The 13,234-nt window shown below is 37.0% G+C and overlaps 1 pseudogene; it reads right to left on the bottom strand.

Moving 5' to 3' along the window:
* Nucleotides 1–11,848: 11,848 nt before the first annotated feature.
* LOC149224105 (glycosyl hydrolase 5 family protein pseudogene) lies at nt 11,849–12,526 on the bottom strand (annotated as a pseudogene).
* Between the last annotated feature and the right edge of the window lie 708 nt (nt 12,527–13,234).

Below are 13,234 nucleotides of genomic sequence, written 5' to 3' on the forward strand. Positions count from 1 at the left end.
CACACGGGTCTGCAAGGCAATATGGAGTTCAGTGGCTGTGGAAAGTTGACGGTTGGTAGAAGGTTGGCAGTTGAACATACTCTATGATTTTCATGGAAGTCAGAACGTTCTTTTCATGATAAAAAATGAAGAAACCATAAGTTTTTTGTTTTATGCGTAAAGTAAATAACATTGGCGGGAACCTTGGGAAAGGATAGTTGGTTCCAATTAGGGGATGTGACATTTTGGCATTTAGAGGGGCTGGTATGCGAAATTCATCACATCAATTTTCAAGATAAGTGGTTTTGGGGATAGGCCACTCGATGCCATTCTTCGGGCACCACATAGCGGCGGGGTGAACAGTGAAACCACTCACATCGTGCAGGTAAAGGTTGGCTTTCGGGGGCCACTGGATATGAGCGTCGATTGTTGGATTTGAATAGGTTAGATCGCACAATGATCAGGGAAATGATGTGATCAAGGAGTTAATGGAGGGGCCCGATAGGATATTTAACTATGGATTAGGAAAGCTTAATGATGTCGGGGGTGATTTGATTGGCAGGGAAAGGTTTAATTAATGACTGATTGACTAATTACTCTTTTTTATTCAATGGAGGGTTATGGTTCTTAATTAACTTCTGACCAACTAATTAATCCATTTATTTAATTTATTAATAAGGTTTATGTTTCAATCCTCAGGGCGGGGTATTAACATGTGGGATTTTAATAAAAGATAATGGAAAGTGGTTTTTATTTTCGGGAGTTATATAAATATAATGAACATTAAAGTTAATATGAAATGAAAGTGGCAAGTGGGTTTTCGCACTAAGTATAATGTGTTTAACATTTATTTCCATCTCTGCACCTACACATTATAACTTAGGCTAAATGTTTTTTGTGGTTTTTCTGTGGGTTTTTTGTGGAAAAAAGGGCTTTATTTATTTCCCTTAGGCAAATGGTGATTTTTCCTTAGGAAAAGGGATTTTTTAGGTGAAATGAATGAACTATGGAGAGATTGAATGTTGGTAAGGGCGTTTTAGTACTTAGAACTTATAAGTTATTGGGCCAAGGGTCTGGTCCCTCTAAAAGTCAGAGAAATGCTCTGAGGCCCTTTAACTTAAGGTTTTAGGTACTTTTGAGTTTACTTATAGAAAGTTAGTAAAGTTAAGGTAAAATGAATGGGGAAATTAATCACTTGACTTTTTAAATGTTCCATTGTCATCCACACTCTTAGCAACTTGAAGATGAAAGTAAATGATATGATTTTATCCAATTAATCATCATAATTCTGCAACCATGCAACTACTTACTCATCTACTCATCCTACCATTTTTTCTATTCTTTATTAGGGTGCACTTAAGCTCAGAAACCCTTATCAAAACATTCTTCTTTTATTTTACAATAGAAATTTATCTATGTCTATCCTTATTACATCCAAGGGCTCAGATTAAACTATTGAGCTCCTTTTATTTACTCTACCTATCTACTTATCTCCCAAGATTAAAGAGTTTGGTCATATTTTATTCTCTATCTCTAACCATGAAATTAAAAAAATGGAATTACCAAGATTAAACTATTTGGTTACCATGGATTGTGGCATAAATTACAAGTTGTGCATAATCATTTATTGTACAAAGATTAAAATAGCAGTGCATTTGGATTTGCACATTTTTATGGTCTTTTTGTTTTTGGGGTTAATTATTTCACCTTTTTTTCACTTCTTTTATTCTTTTTGTCCTTTGATTTCTCTTTTAGGACATACCGTCTTTACATTTTTTTATTTTTTTTATTTTTTATAAATATGCAAAACATTTGGAAAAAGAAAAGGTATGTACATAGTACAGATTTGACCTCAACCATTCAAAAATTATGACACCTATTGGTATAGGAACATAATAGTGGCTCCACTTGCGGATGGCATTTCTTGGTGAAATGTCTAGAACTAGTAAATCAATAGCCTTCTAAATTTCTTGTGATTTTACTCTGCAACTTTCCTTTTTTACTTTGTTGCTTTATTGATATTTATGACAGTGAATCTTTTGAAGCTTAGGGCCTTCCCTTCGGGCTTCAACTCCAAAATTTGACCATCCAATCCACACTAAACTTTGTGAAGGATATAATATGTACAAGTAATTAGTGGAATCAGTAATTGGGATTTGTATAGTGCTTAAGCATTCGACCATTCACTGGTCCTCCTTCAACTTCTGGACCATCTAATTCTTTAAGGAAATAGGCATTATTACCTCTAAAAGCATAAATAATGTAAGGACCTTTCCCTATGAAGGAATTTAGCCCCTATATGGAAATCTTCTGCCTTGGTTCTCTTGTCAAATGCTTTCTTGATCCTCTCCTACACAACTTGGGACCCAATGTAGACTTGCTCCATGGTTTGCTACAAATGAATTGTCTGGTTAGTCCTCCTCTGAATATCATTTGGTTCTGCCTATGCTTCTTGGAGTAATTTCATGACTGGAGTTCCCAAAGAAGATGGGAAAATAGCCTCCATTCCATAGACTAGCTGATAGGGACTCGAACCAATAGATTTCTCTATGGTCAGCCTATCTACACACAAGGCATTCACTAGTTTTTAATTCCAGTCTTTTTATTATCTTCCAACAATTTTTTGATAATATTCATTAAGTTCTTATTGGTGGACTTTTCAAGTCCATTTCCATGGGGATAGTAGGTTGTGGAGTGGCCAAGGGTTATGTGATATTTGTTGTAGAAATCAAACATCCTCTTTGATTTAAAGGCCTCCACATTGTCCGTGATGATTTTGGATGGAAAATCGAATCTAGATAGAGTGTTGGCCTCAAGAAAACCTATTATGATAGTATCAATGCCTTGAAATGGTGTTTCAATAAATATAGGTTTCAAAGGTAATGGCAGTAGTTTTCTTTTTGCTTCAAAAATATGACATTTGTGGCCCGAGGTTACGAATTTCTTAACAAAAACAAATAGAGTGGGCCAGTAAAAACCAACCCTTAAGATCTTATGAGATGTTGTCTTCCAATAGAGATGTCACCCACAGTCACCTGCATGAAACTCTTACAAAATTTTATCATATTATTCTTTTAACAAACAATTTAGAAAGATGCCTTCATGATTTTCCCAAAATAAAGCATTGTCAACTATGAAAAGCTTTAAAGATTTCATCTTTAAGAACCTACTTTTAGTCCTGGATAGCTCTAGAGAAGTTTGAAAGTTTTGTAGAACATATATTATATCAGCATACCATGGCGAATCTGTAAAGGCTTAGCTAATTTGTGCAGTTGCCATCTCCTCTTCGTTATCCAGTTCTGCAATCAAGTTTATGTCTAAGGCTTGATAGTTTGTTTCAACCATGAGCTTAGACAAACCTTTGCCTTTGATCAGTTTTGTAAGTTTAATCTCTAAATCATACTCAAATGTTGTAGCTATCCACTTTCCTCTCTTTCCATCAGGTTCGTCCCGAGTTAAAATGTCTTTAACTACAACATTCGGGACATACGCTACTACATGGGAGTACAAAATATAAACTCTGAAGTCTTTAATAGCTTTAACCAAAAAAAAAGTGTGTTTCTCCATTATATTATACTTTAAAGGTGCATCACTCATGGATTTACTGAAAAATGCTATTCGCTGTTCAAAACCCTAGTCATTTTTCTTCTTAAGGACTGCAATAGTTGTGTGTTCTGAAGCAAAAGAAAATATGATAAATTCCATATCAAACATTGGACTGATGAGGACTGGTGTTTGTGTTAAGGCTAAATTTATATCTTCAAACGACTTTTTATCCTCTAGAGTCCATTTAATAGTTGAATCTTTCTTTAGCATGTTGTTCAACAATCTAATTAACTCAACTGAATTAGAAATAAATCTCCTCAAAAGGTTTATTTTACCTATAAATGCTTGAAGTTCTTTCATGTTCCTGGGATGTGGTATTTGCAAAATGGCTTCAATTCTGGTTGGGTCAATCGTGATACCATCTTTGGAGATAATGTGGCATAATAATTTCCCCTCTTCCAACCCAAACAAAAATTTTATAGGATTGAGAGAAATTCCATATATCCTGCATTTAGTAAAAATCTGCCTCAAATGATCCATGTGTTGTTGATCTGATTTACAAAATACTATAATATCATCAAGTTATATTACCAGGAAGTCATGGATTTCTTTAGCAAAGGCTATGTCCATTGCTCTATGAAAGGTTGCCCCTGCATTTTTCAACCCAAATGGCATTTTCACATACATGAAAGTTCCCCATGGGGTAGTGAATGCAATCTTTTCTTGATCATCTAGGTGGACTAGGATTTGGTTATAAGCAGAGAACCCATCTAGCAATGAGATTCTTGTGGAACCTACTACCCTCTATAATATGTGATCCATTTTTGGAAGAGGATAGGTATCCTTAAATGAAACTTTACTCAAATTCCTAAGGTCAACACACAACCTAATTTTAGAAGTTTTCTTTCTTGAAGGTACCAAATTGGAAACCGAGTCTGAGAACCTGATAGGTGCAATAATCTTAGCTTCATATATTCTTTTGATGTTCTTTTCAATAAAAGGTAGTAAAACAGGGTTGATTCTTCTAAGCTTCTATCTAAAAGGATCTTATTTTAAGGGAATGGTGTGTTGTATTATGCTGGTATCATAGGATTTCAAGTCCTCATAATTCCAGGCAAAAACATGTTGGAATTCTTTCAAAAATTCTATATATTTCAGTTTTTCATTGGGAGGTAAAGATTTTGAAAGTTTTTATTTGGGATGCTCTTCAGATCCTATATTATATTCGTCAATGCTTAATTTCAAGGGTTCCATTTTAGGCTTTTTAGGAATATCATTTGAATCAAATAAGTCTTCTAAAGGAGTTAATCCTTTCAGTAAAAAATTATCTTTAAGGTTAATGACCTCAGTTTCTTCATCAATTTCCATTTGTTTTAGGTTTCGAATATCTTCTTTTATAAACTTTGTAGGATGAAATCTATCTATCTGATCATCTTCTAGTTTGTCAATTTCCACTTCATTAGAGCAATCAAAATCTACTGCTATGTCTCTGTCTATGTTATTATTTACAAATTCATTATCTAAAGTAAAAAAATTATTAATTTGTTGATCATTCTCAAACACTTGCCAGTTCTTTAAGTTGTTAGGAATAGTAGGTCTATGCCTAACTTTAGTAGTGTACTGATGATTGGGCTAAAATGGCAACTTACAAGTACTAGCAAACATGGCTAAGCTATGGGCTTGCATGTTATGTTTTCTGGGGATAACAACAAGTTTGGTTTCCAAAAACGTTTTTAGTATTTCTACCATTGTTCCTCTATAAAATCCCAGCCTAGGATCCCTAGTCATATAAACAACATTAATTTGTTTAATCACCAACTCAGAATCTCCCATGATAGAGACTCTAATGGCCCCTACCCTTTTTACTAGTTTCATACCTAATAGAAGTCTCTCATATTCGGCCATGTTGTTTGTACATTTAAAGTTCAATCTATAGGCATGACCCTTTTAATGATCGTTTTCTAAGTTGTAAATCCATACACCTCCTCCTGCACCTAGTTTTTTTACCGAACCATCAAATTCAAGATGCCAAAGGATTCCGTGCTTATAATTTTCATCTGGGGGGGATGAAATATTTCTTGACTAAGGTATCTAGGTCATCTTTTTTATCTAAAATATCATGAATTTGGAAATTTTCATTTTCTTTTAATACTGCAATTTCTTTTGGTTCTGTTGTTATGCCACTTGAAGCATCTTCTTGATTAGTTTCATAATTGTAAAGTATGAAAGAATCAATATCAGAATGTACTGAATATATAGGAAAGTTCTGAGGTCTCTACTAGGTACTCACTACATACTTCATCAAACTTTCTCTATACAATTTCTTAGGATGTCCAAAGATTGATATGGTAGCATAGGACATGTCCAGTTGCAGAGATCCCTGGAGTTTAGCACCCCAAGATCTAGACAACAGCATACCATGCTTGGTGGGTATATCAGCAACAACTATGTCCATAAGTATGGTCTTGGCAGGGTACTAAACTACGGAAACACACAAATCTTTTATAAGCCCTAAGCACTTAACTTGGCTTGAATCAAAACAGAACAAATCCTTATAAGGCCTAGCGATATCCAAGTTTAGCTTTTCCATTATAGACAAGCATAATATTATGTGAAGCCCCAAAGTCAAGCACGACATTATGTAGGATTTTATCATGGATGTTAAGACTGATGTAGAAGGGATGTATCCCTCCTTCAACTGGCTTTCCATTAACATCAGGTCGAAAAATTAACTCAGGTTGATCATCAAATAGATTCATAGAGTCTTCATTTTCAACAAATTTTAAATATTTACTAATTTTATATCTGTAAGTTTCATGTTTGACCAATTCTGTGAGAGGCACTGATATTTTTAGTCTAGCCACCTCTGCTCCCAAATTCAAAGGAAAAGGGGATTTGTCTGTTTGAACATTTGAAATCTTATCACCAGGATTCTGAGTAATTTGTTCTTCTTTTCCATTGTTGGAGTGTTTTCAGTTGGATTTTCTAATATAATTTCTGGAGGTTGTTCTAATGTTCCTTTGAGGGGGACTAAGGTGGAAGGTTTCTCATTAGAAGGTTGTTCATTAGTTACATCTTCAATGGTCGGACTGGGAGGATTTTGACATGGTCTAGAAAGGATTTTAAAGCTTTTTGTAACTTGAGTATTTTGATTTACAACTTTTACTTTCTTAGGCTAGCTAGGCACTGCCTTTCTATTTTGATCAGGAACATTAAGCTTCTTTTTTCTTCTCAAATTGTACTATTTAGGTACTTGAAAATAGAAAAGTCATAACCTTGCTTATAGTCGAAGGATTCTCCAGTTCGGGTCTATAATTGTTGAAGCATATATAATTCTTGATCACCTTAGGTTGGAAAAATAGTTTCTTCATCATCTAAGACCATCAGATTGATTTGGGTGTCAATCTCAGCGTCTTCCTGGTGGGAAGCTTCAACATAATTTTCTTGGAAAGGTGGTTTAATGTTCTGATCAGGTCCACTTTTACCATTGTTTTGATTCTGATTTTTCCTAAAGTTTGGATTCCTTACTAGATTAGCTCGTTGGATATCCCAGTGGGGTTTCCTTTCAATGACTTCTATTCTATCCATCAACCTTTCCATTCCTTTAGCTAAAGCATCTATTTTCTGATTGAAGGGTGGGGTAATCACTAGTATTATAGGGACCCAACATGCCCCTCTCCTTCAAAAAAGTGTTGTCCTCAACGCTTGAGCTCGTTTCTAACCCTAGCCCTTCCAGATAGTAGATTAGCTTCTACACTAACTGCTACACTTTGCATATCTTTAAGTGTAATGGGATTCCTTTCTCTAAGTTGAATAGCCATATCTGTGTTAAATCCGTCTGGGAACTTAATCAGTGCTAAGCCAGGTGGACGCCTAAGGTCAAGTGGGATTGCATTATATACATTATTAAACCTGGTGCACTAGTCCTAAACAGTTTCATTTTGTCCCCTTTTAAGGTTTTCATTTTCAAATAGAATTTGAAGGGGTTTCATTTTCTTCTCCCACCTATTTAAGAATTGCTGGTAAATAAATTCTAAACTACCTATGCTCTAAGGAGGCAAATATCTAAACCAAGTTCTGACTTCTCCAGTTAGATTTTTGACAAAGCTTCTCACCTGGACATCTCCTATGACAATCTCATGCAACTCAAAATAATCTATCATTTCCATAGTGTGTTGTTGTGTTGTATAGGTTCCAGTGCCATCAAATAAGGTAATTTTACTCTGATAATCTGCTGGTAAAGCACCTTGAGGAGCATGCATTACAAGAGTGGCATATCTGAGTGCTATAGCTCTAAGTTAGACATGATTGAGAATAGGATGTGGAGTTACTAGTCGATTTGGAACAACAAGGGGAGTTGTGGTGATAGGAGTAATGAGTATTTGAGGGGGTTTGATGGGCTGATGGGAGAGTGAAGGTATGAATGGGGTGAAGGATGATCATTAGAGGTGTGGGGACATGATGGTGAGTGTTGGGTGAAAATATTATCGTTTAATAACTGAGAGTGCCCTACTCCCGAGCTCTCAATTCCTCTGTAACTCATGTCTGCAGCGCATGAACAAATTAATTGGGTAACATTTCAATGTTTAGCATGACTTCCTTGATGGTGCTCAAAATAACTCGGTCATCGGTCGATTCTACTTGCGGGGACCCTTCTGGTAGCGCTACGAATCGAAGGTCCATTCTCTTGTGTTCGCTTGACCTACGCCCACCTGTATCCCACTAGTTTGGATCTGCAACTCGCATGGAACCTTTTGGACACTCCCTAATGCCTACATATATTGCTTCTCAAACTGTTGCAACAAGTCTGTGGTAGTACCCCTGACTTTGTCATCAATGTCATCGAGATCACCCTCCATCAAAGTTATGGGTTCCACTTCTATTTTATCTGACTTATTCTTCTTGCAGGAAACTTCCCATTGTCATTCTTTACACTTCCTAACAACAAATGGTGTGAACAATGTAAACTTTGAAATGGGAACTGATACTGTTACCCGTTTTGTAGAGGTGGCAAAAAAATGACCCGATTTTCAAAAGTGGTGATGCAGAATACACATGTTTTTTTTAGAACATGGTTTTTGGAACTTTAATTTTTTTCATGTGCATTAAGTTTTAGAATGGTAGTGAATGGTAGTGATTTTCATCCTGATTTTAAAAAGTGAGTATTCTGCATCACACCCTTTTTTTAAAAGACGTATTTTTTGACTTTAAATTTTCTAGTGTGTGAAATGTAACAAATTATTTTCTAAATTTGATAGTTTTTGAAGTCGTCATTTTATTCATATTTTCTTGTTCTCTATCTTAATTTTTTTTTTTTTTTTAAGTGGGGTTTTTATTGTTTTGCGTTTTTAAATTAGAAAGTCGATAGTTTGAATTTTAGATAATCTACATATTTATACATCCTTAATTAATTTTTCAATCCACATGAAATAATTGTTTCTAAAAAACAACATTTTTTAACAATGGACATAAAAATAACCATTTTTAACATAAATATAACAAAAAAACTAAATGTTTTGATAATTTTTTTCCATAATTAACATGTCAAAATCACAATTTTTATACAAAAATATTAACTAAAAATGGTCAAATAATAGTTTTTTTTATGAATTTCATGTCAAATAATAGTTTTTTTTATGAATTTCATGTCAGAGATACCATGAGAATCACCATCCTCTCTCAATTGAGCACTTCTAATGGAAAGACTCGAGGATTTGCCAAATGCCCAACATGATCTGTAGGGAAGTTGATCGAATGAATTTTGACAATATAGAAGTTTTTTCATGATTTATGAATACCTTAATAATTATACTTTATTCCTAAATCACCAAACCTTATTATTGATGAATACCTTAATAAATCATACCGATGCTTTATTTTTACTATAATAATTGGATCATCTATATACTAAAACCATTCAGTAAAAAATTACTTGCGCAAAAGAAACATAAGAAATAAACTACATTAATTTCTCAAAAGCAACCACAAAATTAAAGTGTGAAACAATGATTAAACTAAACCTTATTATTGATGAATACCTTAATAAATCATACCAATGCTTTATTTTTACTATAATGATTGGATAATCTATATACTAAAACCATTCAGTAAAAAATTACTTGCGCAAAAGAAACATAAGAAATAAACTACATTAATTTCTCAAAAGCAACCACAAAATTAAAGTGTGAAACAATGATTAAACTAAACATTTGAAAAGGATTTCTCATAACAAGCAATTTACTGATGTCGAGGATCTATGTCTTCTAATAGTTTAGGGTCAACCTAACAAATGGTGCCCATACGATAATCGATTATGACCTTTACCTTAATATCCAATTGTATAAGATTATTGAGTTGACAATATAGAAGTTGGTCTGTAGGGAAATTTATATTTACTGTGAGTTCATCTGGATGGATAGCCAAACAACACAACCCCCTCTCATGTTTTTTTTTAAGAGCAGCCGCTGATATGTTTCTATGTGGGCTCATAAGCAGTTAAGCAACTCAATATCGTGAGAATTACCGTACTATTCCAGTTGGAATCTTCAAATAGAAATGATAATATAGGTAGAGATTTGCCAAAAACAATAATCATACCGATGCTTTATTTTTACTATAATGATTGGATAATCTATATACTAAAACCATTCAGTAAAAAATTACTTGCGCAAAAGAAACATAAGAAATAAACTACATTAATTTCTCAAAAGCAACCACAAAATTAAAGTGTGAAACAATGATTAAACTAAACATTTGAAAAGGATTTCTCATAACAAGCAATTTACTAATGTCGATTGATGTAGACACCTTGTGCATGGTTCGTTGTGGATTGATTTTAATGATTTGTATGCAATAAATATGTTGTTTATTGTATGTATTAAAATAAGTGGTACTCTTAAAATTTTAAATTTCAACTCGCGTGCATGCTCTCTCTTAAAATCACACACAAAATGTTATAAAAAAGTCAATACCCACTTACCAAATCCACCCTCAAAAATGGCAGAAGCCTGCCACCAGTATCGATCCTCCAATTTGCGCCCCAGAAACCGTAAAAATAACGAACTTATCTTCTCCACCATACCAAAAAATAAACTCCTCCAAAATGTCCAAAACCTCTTTATAATTCCATAACGTCCTTCCCACTGACAGGAACCTTGTCTTTTAACAGCGCAAACCCCTCTAAGAACGCCAGAGTGAATTGCCCACTAAAAGATAGCAAGAATATTCCTGTTCCGGGAGGCACCCAAATGCACCAAAGCCGGTATGAACATTACCCACATGCCCAGATTTATCTCTCAGAATAACTAAAATTTATCCCACTTGTCACACATACCTGCAACTGAACCTCGGAGAATACATTACCACCAATAACAAATATGAATATACTTCTCTTCCCCGGAGGCCCCCCTCACAAATTCCGAACCCTTCCATATAAATTTCTTTTCCAAGGTGACACACAGGTACGCAACCATCGTCATAATTCAAATTATTTAATCACTCTTACATCACCTTAACGGTACATTCGTAGATTTCAGGCCCTGAGTTTAATGGTATCCTGATCCTTATTGAGTAAAAATACATGACAACGGACTTGGTGTGCACGAAATATACATTTGAACTCTTTCGATTCTTACATTTTTATTGGAAAACACTAGCTTATAATTTCATGCGTGCACAGTGCATGTTGAATCTTGATATACACATAAAATATATAAGAACAAACAAATTTCAGACCTACACAAGAAATGACAGAAGGAGGGGAACGATTATGAAAATTTCACACACAAAAATAAATTGAGATGAGAACAAAGACACTGAAGGATTGTGAGGAATTCGAAACCAGCAAGAAGTTGTTTTTATTGCTTAGAAATTTCTCAATAGTTTATATATTCAAACGGATTATTCGCAGCGCCACCCACGGGCCGCCCCGCCCCGCCTGACCGACGGCGGGTCGATTCCCGGAATCGACCCGCCGCAGGTCGGGCGGGGCGAGGCGGCCCGGGGTGGCGCTGGCGGGGCGGCGGGGCGGCCCGAGGGTGACTTATCATTTTCATTCCACTTGGAATAATTCGTTCCAGCACTCGGATGCTTTTTGTATGTTTCGTGTATAAAGCGAAGAGTGCTTGCATTCGTGGCAATTTTGAGGCCATCAAGTGGAAACATAAGTAAAATACATGCAATCAGATAAATCATGTGTTCATTTCTCAGCCTTTTGTGCATTACAAGCTTTCAAGAGTATGCTATGCGTTGTAAAGATAATGGACCCTTAGTATGAAGCGGAAAACGCTTAGCATCTAGGTGAACGCCAATATTGCATAAAACTTTAAACCCAATGAAATCTGGAAGCAAATGCCAGACGCAACTGAAGCATTCGTTTCACGCTCCCATTCATGCTCATAGGAGGTTTAGCTTGGGCGTACCTATATCTTTTTAAAGCTTGAAGTTGTAAGTCAATGTCAAAAGTATTGGCTATGTCGGGATTGGCATCATGGATGGCCTGGGCTCTCTGCTGCATGTATTTGTACCAGTCCACCGGATTCGATCTCTTGCCTCTCAGTTCGTTGCGCAGACTCATTCCCACGACCGCTGATGTGCCCTTGAAAGCGGTGGCCATGGTGGAGAGCCCCTGGATCCACACCCCTGGATCAAAATCAGCGTCTCCGAAGAACCCATTCCCATCGTCGTAGCCGCAGCACCAGCGGGGTCTACTGACGTGATTATCGAGTATGACCATCAGCCCCGCCTCTCCCAGCCCCGCGACCACTCCCTTATAGGCGTCCATGAGCGTCAGGTCGAGAAACTCCAGGTTCTTGACAGACATTGTGGCCACTGCGTCGCTCAGATTCAACGAATTCAGGGAAGCTCGAACCGTCAGGTTTCGATTCGCCGGGTCCGTGACCATGAAGGTGGCCCATGTGAGGCGTACGCAGTTGAATCCCTGGGCAGTAATGGTGCTCGTTATGTATTTCAATGGCTGCCTGTTCAGCCCCTCCGTGACCATGGGCTCCAAATGCACTCGATTCCGGGAGCTGCGCAGCGCCACCCCCGGGCCGCCCCGCCCCGCCCGACCCGGCGGCGGGTCGATTCCGGGAATCGACCCGCCGCCGGGTCGGGCGGGGCGGGGCGGCCTGGGGGTGGCGCTACCCCGGCCGTCCTGCCCCGCCCGACCCGGCGGCGGATCGATTCCCGGAATCGACCCGCCGCTGGGTTGGGCGGGGCGGGGCGGCCCGGGGGTGGCGCTGCGCAGCTCCCGGAATCGAGTGTATGAAACACCACATTTTTTATTCCTTCTTCCATGAGAGCACGAGATTGTGGAGACAAGTCTTGCGACTGCCTGCAACGATGTTATGTACCTAGGGGGGATAATATGGGGTACCAAGGGAGGTACCCAAGGTAATAATGTAATAATGGGATGGGCCATAGTAATAAATAAGGTGGTTAACCCATGTCATGTAAGGGACCACAAGTAGTTAATAATAATGTAATGGGCCCACGATATTAGTTGATGGTATGAGGAAACCATGGTAATGATGCATGGTATTGTATGTATGAGGCCTATATAGAGGCTAGAGACTCCACATGGAGAGATATGAAGATGAAGAGAAGTATTCTTGTATGAACAGTCATATGGCTTGTGGAGTGTTCTCCTTCCTTAAGGAGTGAATGTATGGTGTTGCCCTACCATAAGGGTTTTCAAAATAAAGAGAAT

The sequence above is a fragment of the Pinus tabuliformis genome, chromosome Q, assembly GCF_031772625.1.
Source record: "Pinus tabuliformis cultivar Carrire ecotype Pingquan chromosome Q, CPIR1, whole genome shotgun sequence".
Classification (NCBI taxonomy): Eukaryota; Viridiplantae; Streptophyta; class Pinopsida; order Pinales; family Pinaceae; genus Pinus; species Pinus tabuliformis.